The sequence below is a fragment of the Pistacia vera genome, unplaced genomic scaffold (genome assembly GCF_008641045.1).
Source record: "Pistacia vera cultivar Batoury unplaced genomic scaffold, PisVer_v2 Contig501, whole genome shotgun sequence".
Classification (NCBI taxonomy): domain Eukaryota; kingdom Viridiplantae; phylum Streptophyta; class Magnoliopsida; order Sapindales; family Anacardiaceae; genus Pistacia; species Pistacia vera.
In genome coordinates, this window is record NW_022196337.1 from 385,001 (window position 1) to 401,731 (window position 16,731).

At 40.0% G+C, this 16,731-nt stretch overlaps 1 non-coding gene across 1 annotated transcript; it reads right to left on the bottom strand.

Moving 5' to 3' along the window:
- Positions 1 to 1,191: 1,191 nt before the first annotated feature.
- LOC116105644 lies at positions 1,192 to 1,298 on the bottom strand. The gene has a single exon (XR_004124102.1). It is a non-coding gene; the product is annotated as a small nucleolar RNA R71 (small nucleolar RNA).
- Positions 1,299 to 16,731: the final 15,433 nt, after the last annotated feature.

Here is a 16,731-nt window from a genome sequence, read left to right on the forward strand (position 1 = left end):
GATGAATTGAAATAATTCATGTTAAGCTTCATGGGTAATAACCATTATAATATTGGATGCTAGAGATAGATTCAAGCATTAATGAAATCAATTTAGGATTCTTGTGCTTCATGATTTAGAATTATTAACTTTCAATTTGTTGGGTGCGGAATGTTAATAATGATGAATAGGAACAATAGCCCGAGAGGTATGTTATCATAGTATGTGAATCCGATTTACAACCATTGCACTGATTGTGAAAATAGTGTAACTCTTAGGTTTAACCCATAAATAATCCAAACGAAGTCAAAACCCTACCCGTTTTACTAAATTGAATTTCTGCTTTTCATTTGCTTTCCTTTTTAAGATTACTTCTTTGTTAAATTTTAATTTGTTTTAGTTTAATAGCAATTTGCTCCCACAATCCAATTTCCGGTTGCTTCAACTTGTTAACGTTAGGAACTTAGTGCTTAGCTACCAGTCCTCGTGGAACGATATCCTACCCATCACTCTATTACTGAATGACTAGTGCCTTGCTAGTTTTGCATGTTGTAGTAAACACGCATCAAGTTTTGGCGCCGTTGCCGGGACTTTTTTTAAGTTAACATTAGGTTTTCCTTGAGTTTAACTAGATTGAAGTTTTAATTTTTGTTTTAATTTTTTTTGTTTGAGTTGGATTTTACTTTCTTCATTGTGTTCATCATGTTTATGCGAAGAGCAAGACGTAACCACCAGTGGTTCCTGTTGACCTTGACTTGAGAGGACTGTACGAAGACTAAACAGAGAGAGAAGAGAAAGAGATACACCTACTGCAGAAACGGAAGAAATTGTAGTTGAAATGGCTGAACCGAAAATAGACACTGAGGGAATTTTCAGTTCCCACAGTGAACGGAAGGTCAAATATTACGAGACCTACAGTACAAGCTAACAACTTCGAGATCAAGCCGGCAATCATCCAGATGATCCACAGTCTGTAAGATTCAACGGTGATTTGAAGGAGGATCCAAATCAGCACATTGCAAATTTCCTGGAAATTTGCGACACCTTCAAGTCGAATGGAGTATCAGATGAGCTTTAGGCTGCGTTTATTCCCATTCTCATTGGAGATAAGCAAAAGGGTGGTTAATGGCATTACCACCGAGCACGATAACAACATGGAATGATCTGGCACAAAAATTCTTGACCAAATTCTTTCCTCCAGCGAAGTCAGCGAAGTTGAGAAATGATATCACATCATTTCTACAAGATGATGCCGAGTCGTTGTACGAGGCTTGGGAGAGATACAAGGAATTGATGAGGAAATGCCCACATCATGGTTTGCGGTTTGGCTTCAAGTCCAAACATTTTATATGGTTTGATGGGTAATGTGCAAACCATGGTAGATGCAGCTTCAGGAGGGGCTTTGCAGATAAGACACCTGAAAGGCTTGATGTTGCTTAGGTGTTGGCAAGCAACAACTATCAAAGACCGAATGAGAGAGTAACAACGAGGAAATCGTCGGGTCTTCATGAAGTAGATGCTTTCACAGCCATCTCAGCCCAACTCACTGCCCTCCAAAAACAGTTGGGAACTATGCAGGTAATGCTATACAAGCACCTCAACTAACATGTGATTTTTGTGCAGGAAACCATGTAGCAGCGAGTGCCAAGTCGAGAAACACATTTGCACCGTCGTCTTCATCAACGGAGCAAGTAAATTACTTGGCAGAAATCAAAGACAGCCGAACAATCCGTTCTCCAACACATACAACCCAGGGTGGAGACATCATCCAAATCTGGCTTGGGGAAATCAAAACCAACAGGGTAACCAATGGAACCGAGGCAAGTTCCAATAACCCACCAGGGTGACCAATCAACCGGTGATCCAAGAGTGTCGAAGTTGGAGGATTTGTTCGGTAAATTCATGCAAGAGTCTACAGGGTTCATGAATGAGACGAGGACAACTTTAGAAACCAAGGGGCGTCCATTCGGAATCTTGAGGTACAGATGGCCAATTGGCCGAGAAGCTGAATGATAGACCACAGGGTTCTCTACCAAGCAACACAGTGACCAACCCACGTGAACAAGCAAATGCAATCATTTTGAGAAGTGGGACAGTTTTGGAAGAAGTAGGCCACCTACGAAGAAGGGGACAACCCGGAAAGGAAGAGTTGGAAGAGAGAATTGATGAAGAGATTAATTGTGAAGAGAATTCGGTGCCTTAGGGAAGAGAACAAGAAAGAGATAAAAGCAAAAGAAAAAGGAGAAATTGCCATTCCCCGAGATACCACCAGAATTAGCTCATCACACTCCACCCGTACCTTTTCCTCAGAGTTGAAGAAGAAGAATCAGGATAAGCAATTTTCGAAATTCATTGAAATCTTTAAAAATTGCACATTAACATTCCTTTTGCGATGCAATACAGCAAATGCCGAGTTATGCGAAGTTCCTGAGGAGATACTTTCGAATAAGAGGAAGCTAGAAGATGAGGAAACGGTGATGCTAACAAGGTGCAGTGCAATCCTCCAGAAGAAACTACCCCCAAAGCTCAAAGATCCAGGGAGTTTTACTATTCCTTGTGTTATAGGGGATATTACTTTAATCGTGTGCTTTGTGATTTAGGAGCTATTATAAATTTGATGCCTTTTTCTGTTTTCAGGAGATTAGGGATTGGTGAAGTAGCCAACGACAATGTCGTTGCAACTAGCGGATCGGTCGATAAAGCACCCGAGGGGGTAGTTGAAGATGTTTTTAGTGAAGGTGGGGAAAATAATATTTCCAGCGGACTTTGTAGTGCTGGACAGGAAGAGGATAGGAGATTCCTCTCATTTTGGGCCGACCATTCTTGGCCACGGGGAGAGCACTGATTGACGTGCAGGAAGAAAGTTGCTGTTAAGGGTTCAGGATGAAACAATAACTTTTAATGTGTTTGATGCGATGAAGTTTCCGTCGGAAGCGGATTCTGTTTTGTGTGGATGTGGTGGATGATCTTGTTATGGGTCCATAGAAGAAAATATCTCTGAATTGCCTCTAGAAGCTGTATAGCAAAATCGAAAACAGTGAGTGAAGACTCAGCAAGGAACGATTGTGTGAGAATGTTAGAAGCACTCCAACCAATTGAGGAGAGTCAAGATTCGGAATTTGAGGAATTTGACTTTGACAAAGAGAAAGCAAAGGAAGATAATAAAGAACCCCACGGCTTGAACTGAAACCTTTAACCCGCCTCACCTCAAATATGTCTATCTTGGAGATTCAAATACTTTTCGGTGATTATTAGTGCAGATTTGAGTTTCCTTAGGGAAGAGAAGTTGATTAGAGTGTTGAGGGAACATAGATGGCGATTGGTTGGACCATCACGGACATTAGGGTATCTCACCCTCATTTTGCATGCATAATATCTCATGGAAGATGACTTTAAACCGAGGGTACAACCACAACAGAGATTGAATCCTTCAATGAAGGAAGTGGTGAGAAAGGAGGTGGTGAAACTTTTAGATGCGGGGATCATCTATCCGATTTCCGATAGTCCATGGTGAGCCCGGTACAAGTTGTTCCAAAGAAAGGAGGGATTACCGTTGTAAGAATAAGTAATGAGCGGATTCCACAAGGACGGTAACGGGTTGGAGAGTATGCATTGATTACCGTAAACTGAACGAGGCACAAGGAAGGATCATTTTCCTTTACCCTTCATCGATCAAATGTTGGAGAGGTTGGCAGACATGCATATTACTGTTTCCTGGATGGCTATTCAGATAACCAAATTGCCATCGCTCCGGAGGATCAAGAGAAAACGACTTTCACTTGCCCTTACGGCACCTTTGCTCACCGAAGAATGCCATTTGGATTATGCAATCACCAGCAACATTCCAAAGATGCATGATGTCAATCTTTGGAGACATGGTGGAAAGATTCATAGAAGTTCTATGGATGACTTCTCAGTTTTTGGGTCATCATTTGACACTTGTCTAACAAATTTGTCTCTTGTTTTGCAGCGATGCAAGGAAACGAATTTGGTGCCGAATTGGAGAAAATGTCACTTCATGGTCCAAGAGGAATTGTGCTCGGGCATAGAATTTCCAAGGATGGTGAAGTTGATCGGCGACAGACAGAATAATTGAGAACTACCACCGCCATCAAATGTCAAAGCAGTCCGAAGTTTTTTGGGGCATGCGGGGTTTTATAGATGCTCATAAAGGATTTTTCTAAGATCTCTAAACCCCTGTGCAATCTTTTAAATAAAGATGTTGTTTTTGTTTTAATGATGATTGCATGCATGCTTTCCTAACTTAAAAGAATTGCTATTTCTGCACCTATTATAGCAGTCCCTGATTGGGGACTACCATTGAACTAATGTGTATGCTAGTGATTTTGCTTTAGGGTAGTCCTAGGCAGAGAAAAAATAAAGTGTTGCATGTAATTCAGTATGCTAGCAAGACATGTTTATGCACAACTGAATTACACCACCACTGAAAAAGAACTATTGGCTGTGGTGTTTGCTTTTGACAGTTTCGTTCTTATCTTTTAGGTGCGAAGGTAATCGTTTACACAGACCATTCAGCACTCGACATCTTTTGGCGAAGCAAGAAGCAAAACCTCGGTTGATAAGATGGATTCTACTACTTCAAGGTTTGAGTTGGAAATTCGAGACAAAAGGGTCGGAAAATGTAGTAGCTGATCATTTGTCAAGAATTGAAGACCAATCAAGGGATGAGGTGGAAATGCCATTTCAGAAACATTTCCGGATGAGAAACTGATGAAGTGGATGAAGCACCATGGTACGCGGACTTTGCAAATTACTATCATCAAGGGTGCTCCCAATGGTATGACATTTCAACAGAAGAGAAAATTTTTCTCTGATTTAAAATACTATTTTTGGGAAGAGCCTTTCCTGTACAGACACTGTACTGACCAAATGATAAGGAGATGTGTCCCGAGGAAAATGGAGAGCATTCTAAGACATTGTCATGAGAGGGAAGTGGGTGGCCATTTCGAGGAGCTAGAACAGCAGCGAAGGTGCTACAATATGGGTTTTATTGGCCAACCCTCTTTAAGGATTCCTTCCGGATGATCCAGGGTGTGACCAATGTCAACGGATGGGAGTATTTCAAGAGATGAGATGCCGTTGAACAACATCCTGGTGGTTGAAATTTTTGACGTTTGGGGGATTGATTTCATGGGTCCTTTCCCAAGTTCCTATGGAACATGTTTTATATTTGTCTGTGGACTATGTGTCGAAATGGGTTGAGGCAGTTGCTTGCAACTAATGATGCTAGGGTGGTGATTAATTTTGTGAGGAAAACATTTTCTCAGGTTTGGAGTACCACGAGCAATTATTATGTGATGGGAACGCATTTTTGCAATAGGCAAATGGATGCATGCGAGAGTAAGTTGGAGTACACATAGAGTGGCAACACCCTATCATCCACAAACGAGCGGGCAGTAGAATTGTCAAAATGAGAACGGAAGGAATTTTAGAAAAACAGTCAATGCCTCGAGGAAGGATTGGTCACGGAAGCTGGACGATGCTTTATGGGCTTATCGCACTGCATTCAAAACCCCAATTGGTATGTCTCCGTTCAGATGGGTGTATGGGAAAGCATGCCACTTGCTGGTGGAACTTGATAAGGCATTGGGGCCGTCAAGCATTGAACATGGACTTAAAAGCCGCGGGAGAGGAGAGAATGCTGACTTTGAACGAGCTTGATGAGTTTCGTCGGAAGCATATGAAAATGCCCGGAATAATAAAGAGAAAACAAAAAGGTGGCACGACAAGGACATCCGGGTCAAGGCTTTTGAAGTTGGGCAGAAGTGTTGTTGTTCAACTCTAGACTTAGGCTTTTCCCCGAAAACTTAAGTCTAATGGTCCGGACCGTTCACTATAACGAGGATACATGCATCCGGAGCAGTGGATCACACATGAGGAAAAGGGCACTTTCACGGTTAATGGACAGAGGTTGAAGCCATACGTGAAGGGGTGATGAGTTGCAGTTCATCCCAATCCGCTGGACACCCAACCTAAAGGATGGAAGAGTCAGCTTCCGACTATAAACAAGCGCTTCTTGGGAGGCAACCCAAGTGTTTTTAACTTTTTGATTTAATGTTTGTTATTTGAATTCTTCTTATTTCATTTAGTTTGTAAAAATTTGATGATTTATTGTTTTCAAGTGTTTCAGGTGAAGTCTAAGCAAAGGAAAGTATCAAAAATTTCCAGACTTCGCCCCGGCGAAGTAAATGTCTTCGCCGCGGCAAGATACATGAAGATAACAGCTGCTCTCGGGAAATTTCGCCGAGGCGAAGTAATGTCTTCGCCGCGGCAAGAAAGAAAAAAAATTTTTTTTGAAAAATTGGCTAAGGCATTTCCCGCGGCGAGTTGGCCTGATGCTCTCGGGAATGTTTCGCCCCGGCGAAGAAATTTTCTTCGCCGCGGCGAAACCTGGGAAATTTTTAGGGTTTATGCGTGAGAACTTCGCCGCGGCGAAGCCCTTTTCTATAAATACTAACTTTTCTTTCTTCTTTCATTTTTCACGCCGCCTTGCATCATGAGTTGAAGAAAATTTTCTATCTTTCAATCTTTCACTTCTATTTTGCTTTTCCAACCAAAATAATCACTCCACATCATTCCTAAACACCAAATAACCCATTTCAACAACATTTTTCACAAAAATTCACAAAAAGTTTTGGATCAAAAATTTGGGGTTTTCTTGTTTGGATCGTTTCTGGGTCAATTGGTAGTGCAAAACGACTTCATATTGGTAAGATATCGAAAACCCAAAGCTTTTTTTGGAAAATTTTTAGTCTATATTCGTAGATCTAGAAATTATGTGAACTTTTAACTTGAGATATTTTGGTTTTGTTGAGTTGTGATGTGGTTCCTGTGAAGAAGTTTATATGCCAATTGATTGTTAAAGTGTAGTTGTTGATTATTTGGAGTTTTTTGTGTTGAATTGAAAAATCGTAGTTGGGGGGATTGCGAATTTATAGAAGTGGGATTGCTTTGAATTTGTGATGAGGAATTTATTTTAAGGGTATTGGCTGGAAACCAGAACCCCTTAAAAACTGCCTGGCAGTACTTGGCAACCTCTGGTATAAACAACGCCGCGTACACCTTAAAATATAAAAATCGTAGTGGGGGTTAAATTGCAAATTTTTGAAGTGTGGATTGTTTTGCAGGTTGGACATGGTTATGTTTTTATAGGGGAAATCCCTTGGTTTAACATTTGGATTGAATTTCAGTGACTCATGGCTCCGAAATTAAGCAACGGGTAAGGGGAAGAACGTGGACAAACTTTTTGTAAATGAGGTCGCCCGTAAGCGTTATGAGGATGTGATCAAAGACAAGAATAAGGTTTCATCCCTGAATGTGGATTGACAGCACCACAATCTGTGGATTGGAGTAGGGGTAGACGTTGGAACAGTGTTCATGAGTGCTCCTGAGGTCCGGTTTAGAACCGTTGGTAAGAGAGTTCTATGCCAACTTCCCCGAGAGTCAGGATGGATTGTGTTTGTGCGAGGGGAGGATGTGCCATTCTCAGCATAGAAATCAACAAATTCTATACCTTGCCCGACTATCTCATTACAGCTGATGAGTATGCGACGCTCAAAAGATCGGCTATAACCATGATATTATCTTGCCGGTCTAGCAAACCGGGGACAGCATGGGAAGTGTCTAAGAAAAGGAAAAAGCCACTCAAAGGAACGCAATTGACACCAATGGCTCGGCTGTGGCAGTACTTTGTATGTGCTAAACTAATGCCGGAGACGCACTACAACACAGTGACTCATGAGAAGGGAATTGCTCTACTCTATAGCCACAGAAAGAGTATGTGTGGGAGACATCATTTATAACGTGTGTTCGGATTGCATCCCAAAAGGGGCGATCAAGTTACTGTTTCCCGCATCTTATCACAGCCTGTGTCAAAAAGCGCGGAGTCAAGGTTACAGATATGAGCCGCGTATTAATCCAACTCCGACTCTAGATGCCGACTATTTCAAGAAACACCTTGACCGAACAGAAGCTGCCCACAAAGAGCGGGGCGAAGAGGCAGAAGAACGTATGGCCACATCATCCAGCTCCACAGGGTCACAGAAAGAGATGCTGGAAAAAATATGAACATGATGAAATACATGAGAGAAGACAGGATTGGATGATGGAGCGGACACAGAGCATTCTGAATTGCTGACAGATAGCTTCAAGGAACTGAATGTTGACACGTCCGCGTATCATTGGTTTGACGGTAACTCAGATAATTGGCCGAATCAGAGGAAGAAGAGGATCAGAGAGAGGAGAAGAACAAGACTGAACCCGAGCACTTGTTTGTGTTTGGTTTAATTGCTTCATTTAATTTTCTTGTCCAGTTGAAATTAAACTCATTTTATTTTGGTTTTGGATTTTGTTTATTTTGTCATTTGTTTAGTTAATGTTTATTTTTTTAGTAGTGTTAAAAGGGCGATACAGGTTGTAATACTTTCAATATAGTTGTGAATTCGTTCTAAATAAGAAACACCACAGTTTATTGTTTTGACAGATTGTGACGATGAAAAGTCCAAAGAACGGGTGAACATTGTGGAACGACAATTCTGACTTAACCAGGGGGCATTCTCGTACCTTTATTTTCATTTGTTTTTCCTTTTGTGTTTGTCTCTATTCCTAACTTGTACATAATGGAACATTGGGGACAATGTTATTTTAGTTTGGGGGTAGGGAATAGATTGTTTTGAGTTTAAGGGTATCTTGGCTGAAACCGTAACTGCCTTAAAAACTGCCTAGCATATTTGGCGACCGGGTTTAACAACGCCGCGTACACCTTAAACGGAAAAAAAAAATCTATTTTAAGGGTATATTGGCTGGAAACCAGAACCCGCCTTAAAAACTGCCTGGCAGTACTTGGCAACCTCTGTGTATAACACCGCCGCGTACACCTTAAAGTTTCAAAAAAAAAAAAAAAAAAAAAAAAAAAAAAAAAAAAAAACGTATTTCTGGGTTGCATTTTGCTTTCAGTGTTTTGTTTTGCCGATGATGAGTTGTATAAATCAATGATAGAATAAGATGTTGAATTTTTATTGTTGGGAAATGTTAAGCATTACTTCAAGTTTACTTTATTGGCTGAATTTGATTGAGGTTTGTTGAGTGGTTCAACCACGATTTTCATTTGTTTCAGCATGCTTAGATTCATTTTTCGATTAGGCAAAGTCTTGATAATGTTGGTGATTCTAGAACCTAGTGAGAAATGCTTGAGGCGAATTCTAGGATAGACATGGTTAGGGAGATGATTTAGGCAATTTTTGGAACGTTTGAGCCTTTCTAGCCAACCCATGATTGAAATTGTCACTAGTCACCCTTTGAGCCATTGGAACTTTGCTTTGTTTTTCTTAGAAAACAACAGATTTGTAAATTCCTTTACCCTAAACACTTTACCATACCTTTAGGAGAATTCGTCTTAGTGCAAAACCGAGAACGAACGAATGTACATTTGAGTAAAAGATTAGTGTGGGGTTTAAGAGAAGAAAAATGAAAAGAGACCAAGAATGATGTGGAGTTGGGATAAAAGAGTAAACAAAGGAGGTGTCACCTCAATTCAATTCTAGTGTTGTTTGAAAAAAAAAAAATGTCGAACACAATGCTGCCTAGTTTAAGGGTATACCGGCTGAAACCAGAACCCGCCTTAAAAACTGCCTGGCAGTACTTGGCACCTCTGGTATAACAACGCCACGTACACCTTAAACGAGTCTCCCCTGCAATTATGGTACCAAAAGTTAAGAATACGCGTATGAAGACTGTGAATGAGTAGACATGTCGACTGGTGTTGAGAAGTGTGGGTTTCGATGTAATTTGAGTTTTGCTTTAGGACAACCGAGTTCTCTTACTTTGTTTCCTATCCTTTTGTTGGAGCCCATGACCCGAACCTAAAGTTACAAGCCTTTTAAGACCTGTTGATTCTCATCTAGTGTAGTCCTCATTAGTGGAGAGTAGTTCGATATTTGGCTTATGGAATCTGCTACCATTTGATAAACTTTACAATTTTTGCATAAAATAATTCGGGAAGCTGGAAGGTGGATGAATGGTGGGATTACCTACTTGGTGGACCAATTGAGGAAAACAGTCGATGTAGCCTATAACTTCTTGGAATGTCAAACATTTCCTGATGATAACTTTCAACAATTTGTGAGACATGTGCAATTTCTAGGCAATTCATTGTAGCATTTGAATTCGTTTTATTTTGGTTTTTCAGTTTGTATGCATGTTTTCATATTTTTGTTTCGTTATTGTCTTTGTTTTCGTTATTGTTGTACTGTATGCTCGGGGACGACATCTCTTTAGTTTGGGGGTAGTTGATAATCCGTAAATTATACAGTTTTTATTTGCTTTTTGTCGGATTTCAGGTCCTTTCTAGTGCATTTTTACCTGAATTGGTGCGTAATTCTCTACTTTTCGTGTTTCAGGTAAAATGGACTCTTTTAAGTGAATAAAGCAAATTTGACAGTTTTGACTCAGAATTGAAGGATTTCAGAAGATAGGAGGTTCCGGAGTAGGACAATGCACATGAAGCTTGTTTCCAAGGTGGAGAGTCGAAAATCGAAGAATCGGACAAAGAGGCAACAGAGTGGCAGTTCTGTAAATTTCAGAACTTTTGAAGAAGCTTCGCCCCTGCGAAGAAATTGTCTTCGCCGCGGCGAAGTTGGGCAGAGTCGAATTTGGATTTTTCATTCTTCGCCGCGCGAAGAATTCTTCTTCGCCGCCGGACAGTTAAAATTTTCAGTTTTGTAAACGCACAGTTTCGGTGTGCGTGTTTTTGACTGGGTTTTTAGGACAGGTAAAAAGAAAAACTTTAACTTTTTAGAAGGGCCCCGAGCTGTTAGGTTTAGCCGTCTTTTCATTTTCCTTAGAGAAAAAGCTGGAGTTTTCGGATTGTTAGAGTGAAGGTTCAGATTTGACTGGAAGATTCATCTTTTGGGAGATTTCTATTCTTTCATCTCAGTTTCATTATGTTTATTCTGTTTACTTTTATTTTCCGTTTTTATTCTGTTAAATTAGCTATGAACTAATCTTCTATGGTTTAGGGTTTTGATTGTAGTTTGTGATTGAAATGGGTTGAATATGTATTGTGCTATTTCCATGTGAATGAGCTGTGGTTGTGTTTTTACTCTGAAATTAATTGTTGTATGTGATGAACATGATGAGTTTGAGAAATAATTCTGTTAAGCTTCATGGGTAATACCTTATAATATTGGATGCTAAGATAGATTCAAGCATTAATGAAATCATTTAGATCTTGTGCTTCTGATTTAGAATTATTAACTTTCAATTTGTTGGGTGCGGAATGTAATATGATGAATAGGAAAGCATAGCCGAGAGGGTTGTTATCATAGTAGTGAATCCGATTTACAACCATTGCACTGATTGTGAAAATAGTTTAACTCTTAGGTTTAACCCATAAATAATCCAACGAAGTCAAAACCCTACCCGTTTTACTTAAATTGATTTCTGCGTTTCATTTGCTTTCCTTTTATAAATTACTTCTTTGTTAAATTTTAATTTGTTTTAGTTTATAGAAATTTGCTCCCACAAATCCAAGATTTCCGGTTGCTTCAACTTGTTAACGTTAGGAACTTAGTGCTTAGCTACCAGTCCTCGTGGGAACGATATCCTACCCATCACTCTATTACTTGAATGACTAGTGCACTTGCTAGTTTTGCATGTTGTATAAACACGCATCAGTTAGAGCCATTGGATTGTGTGATTGGCTTGTTGGCTTTTTGCAATTTGAGGTTGATAGTAGGAGCTAACGATTGGTGTGGATTAATTTGTTGGCCTACCTAATCAACTCATTTTGGCTTTTTCGCCAAAGCAAAGGTTTGAAATGGGCAGATGGGATCTCGGTCCACTAGAAATTCAACGGCTTTCCTGTTTAATAGTGAGGGCTATTGACTTGGTAAAATAGTGGGAGCATCATTTTATAAAGACCATATTAAATAATAATGAACTTTATATGACCTTATTTTTCTGCAATTGCAGATTCACCAAAATGAGCATTATGAACCTGCGACCGATAATTTAGAGAGAAACAGTTGGATGGATCCAATTTTTCAGACTGGTATCGTAATCTTTGGATTATACTCAAGTCAGAAAAGAAATTGTATATCCTTGAAAGCCATCATGGCTGAGCCTGATCCTGATGCCACTCAGGAAGTAAAGGATACTATCAAAAGTTCCTTAATAATGTTGATAGAGTTCAATGCTTAGTTAGCATCGATGACACCTATGCTGCAAAAGCAGCATGAGAATATGGATGCTTCTTCCATTATTCTACACCTCAAGGAGCTTTTCGAACAAAATGCTCGACATGAGAGGTACAGGTGTCGAAAGCACTGTTTGGGAGTCGTCTGACTGAGAGAGTCCAAGTTGGTCCTCATGTGCTCAGAGAGTCAGCACATAGAGAGGCTTGAGACTTTGGGATGTGGCTTGGATAGAATTACAAATGGATTTAATTCTGCATCCTTGCCTGACTCTTATGCTCCATTCATAATGAATTTCAATATGAACACAATGAGAAAACCCTGTCAGAACTTTTGAACATGCTAGGACTGCATAGCAGACTTGAAAAGTCCAAGCCTTTTTACCGTTGCTGCCATAAAGCAAAGTAACGGCAAGGGTAAAGCCAAGGCCAAACCTAAGCCCAAGCCCAAAGACAGGTTGCTCTTGGTCCTAGAGTGGCATAGGGAATGGCAGGTAGTCTGCTTCTTTGTGGCAAGCCTGGCCACTGGAGAAACACTACAAGGCTTTCCTCGCAAGCAAGAAAGTCAGATGCTACGACTTCAAGTATTTTTATGATTGAGATTAATTTCTCTCTCCCTCAACATCTTAGGTCATTGACACAAGATGTGGTACTCACATTTGTACTGATGGCAGGACTAAGGCAGAGTAGAGCGCTCGCCAAGGGAGAGGGGACCTACAAGTTGGAAATGGAGCACATGTTTTTGCATTGGCTGTAGGACTTACTATTATCTTTGCCTACGGGCTTGTTATTGGAACTACATAAATGTTATCACGTACCTTCTATTTCTAGAAATTTATTTCAGTATCTGCTTTGGATATATAGGGTATCATTTTGAGATATCTAATGGATTGTTGTCCTTTAGTTTGAATGGTATTCTATTTGGAATTGCAAAGTTATATAATGGATTGTATGTTCTGGATTTAAACAATAAAGATATTCCAATATTGAAACCAAGAAAGCTAAACATACGATCAAAACCAAACATATCTCTGGCACTGTAGATTGTGTCATGTTAATAGACCCATTGCAAAACTTCAAAGGGATGGAGTTTTGGACCCTTTGACTTTCAGTCATTTGAGGTATGCGAGTCATGCCTATTGGCAAGATGACCAAGTCTCCTTTTACAGGACAAGGTGAAAAGCTACTAAGCTGTTAGGCATCATCCATAGTGATGTATGTGGTCCACTAACAGTTGAGGACAAGGTGGATATTCATACTTCATCACATTTACTGATGATTTTAGTAGATATGGTATGTCTACCTTATGAGACATAAATCTGAAGCCTTTGATAAATTCAAGGAATTCAAGAATGAAGTATAGATATGTTGGACAAAAGTATTAAAGCTCTTCGGTCATCGAGGAGGTGAATACTTAAGCTCAGGGTTTTCCGAGTACCTAAAGGAATGTGGATATTATCACAACTCACCCCTCCTTATACACCCTAACACAATGGAGTGTCTGAAAGGAGAAACAGGACCTTACTTGACATGGTTAGGTCCATGATGAGTTTTATGATTTACCTGCATCGTTCTGGGGTTATATATGTCCTAGAGACTGCGACTCACGTTTTGAACAGTGTGCCATCAAAGTCTTGTAGATCAGACTCCATATGAGCTATGAGAGTGGCGAAAGCCCCTTGTCTTATCTAAGGATTTGGGGTTGCAAGCTTATGTTAAAATTGACTTCGACAAGCTGGGCCCAAAATCCTATAAATGTATATTTGTGGGGTACCAAGGATACTATTTCTACCACCCAGAAGAACACAAAAATTTTTGTTGCTTGATCGGGTGTCTTCTTAGAAAATGAATTTTTTTCTAACAAGTACTAGTGGATAAAAAGTTAACTCGATGAAGTTCTAAAACCACAGATATACTAGACGAGGACGGGATGATTTGCCACAGGAAGTGGTTGAACATCAAGAGGAGGTTACTCCACACTATGTGATCAAAGTGAACCACCTCAAGTAGCACAAGAGCTACGTAGATCTGGGAAGTACGCCATGAGCCTGAGAGATACGGTTATCTCGTGACTCAACATGGTGACTACTAGTCTACCAAAACGATGAACCCCAGAACCATGATGACGCTATATTGGATCCAGATTCCCAAAATGGCCTGAAGCCATGAAATCTGAGATGGACTCCATGTACCAGAACCAAGTGTGGTCTCTGGTGGAACCACCTTAAGGGGTAAACCCATAGGGTGTAAACGGATCTTCAAGAAGAAGACTGACATGGATGGCAAGGTGCATACTTATAAAAGCACACTGTTCCAAAGGTTTCAAACAATTCATGGCATTGACTATAAAGAAACCTTTTCGCCAGTTGCCATGATTAAATCCATCTGGATTATGCTTGCGATTGCTGCATATCATGACTATGAGATTTGGCAAATTGTATGTCAAAACTGCTTTCCTAGACGAAAACCTTGAGGAGGATGTGTATATGACACAACTTGATGGTTTCGTTCTTCATAGCCAAGCTAATAAGGTATGCAAGTTGCAGAGATCCATTTATGGACTCAAGCAAGCTGTAAGGAGCTGGAACATTCGTTTTGATGAAGCTGTAAAAGAATTCAGTTTTATCAAGAATGAAGATGAGCCCTGTGTTTATAAGAAAGTGAGTGGGAGCGCAGTAGTATTCCTAGTGTTGTATGTCGATGACATACTTCTGATTGGGAATGATATACCGAACTTGCAGTCGGTAAAGACTTGGTTATCCAAGTGCTTCTCCATGAAGGACTTAAGGGAAGCAGCCTACGTCCTTGGAATAAAGATATATCGTGATAGATCGCGTAGACAATATGGTAAGGTTATCATAGTGTTGAACGACCCTGTCGAAAGGCAGTGACTGATCTCACTTGTCAAGATTGTTTGGTGACAACCTGGTGTAACACATGGGTGCTTGCTGTAGGCGAATACTCTGCAGCAAGTTCACTGGACTGACCCACCAGAGGATTCCATATGGATGGTAACCCCAGTGTCTATGGAACAAATCCTCTAACGAATGGTGGTGCATGTGATCCTTAGACTTGAGATCACCAAAGTGCCTTGTGCACCGATTGGTGTAGTTTGACACTAGCCTAACGCAGTTCTATTCAAAGTTGTCAATAGGGTAGTGATTGGCTACATCAAGGAGTGTATCAAGACTATGGTGGATAGATAGAGGATTCATCACTCCCGGGTATGGGAGAAGTTATCTCATGGCGCAATTCAGTAAATTGCAATGACACTAAAACTGTGGCCATAGTGGGATTGAGTTGTTGCTCTATCCAGTTTATAATACAGGTCATTGGTCCAGTAACTGAATACACAATATCGAGAGTAACCAAAGGTTGACACTATTTCTATGCCTCGGTCTCGTCGAGATAACGGATGATGAAAGGATCGAATTGTACGGTAACCATATCGTTGAAAGGTAGCTACTTTGCTGAATCCAAATCTATCGGGTGGCCATGATGCCTTGCTAGGGGCCAATCTTGGTCTGTATATAGTGAGACGATTAATTGGTGTTGATCGCGATACTATACACTGCCGGTATGATAAGGAGCCTATGGGTCACACACATAGAAGATAATTTAAGAGCCAGGAAGTTAGAAGGGCATTTTCATCTTTTTAGGCGAAAGGGTATTTTGGTAATTTCAGAGTGCAATTAAATTTGTTGAGGTCGTAGCCTTTTATTTAATTTGTTAGAAAAATTAAATAAGTGAGATTACGTTTAAATATGTGTTCGCATACATTTAAATAAGTTATCATTATTGTTAAATGTTAATATATTAAATATATATATTAATTGATTTAATTGAGATAATGATGAGCTAAAATTAAAATATCTAAATAGGAGTGTTTGGATACAAGGGGTGTTTGGGTTGGAGCCCAAGCCTATTCCATAAGGGAATAGGGCAATTAAACTTGCACTATAAAAGAATAAGTTTAATTGAGAATAAGAGATGATTTTTCATTATTTCATTTCATTGAAAAGAAAAAGCTACGGCCCCTTGAAAACTCTCTCACGCCAGATTTGGGTTTTGGTTTTAAATCAAATACACTTCATTTTCTTCTTTGTTCTTAAGGCTAAAGAGGATCTAGCAAATCCCTCTTTAGTTCCTTGCGATTATCTTCGTGTGGACTACATTGGTTCGATCCTACACTTGGGTCGGTAGCAAATACGTTTAGAGACAAAGTTGGAGGAGCCTCTAAACATGCGTATGATTTCTTAAACTCTAAACTGATTTTCTGCAGATTCTGATATTGTATATAAACTATAAATTTATACCCTGATCTTGGTTCTATGGAACGATTCGTGTTGTTAAATATTTTTGTTTTCCGCTGTGTAACTGGATCGTTTCCTAACAAGTTGTTACTTGCTAGGACTTCAAGTAACTCATAAGCTTCTTCAGGTGTCTTGTTTTACAATGCTCCTTCAGATGCTGCATCCACCATTGTTTGCACATTTATCATCAACCCATTATAGAAAGTTTAGACTTGCATCCAAACCGGC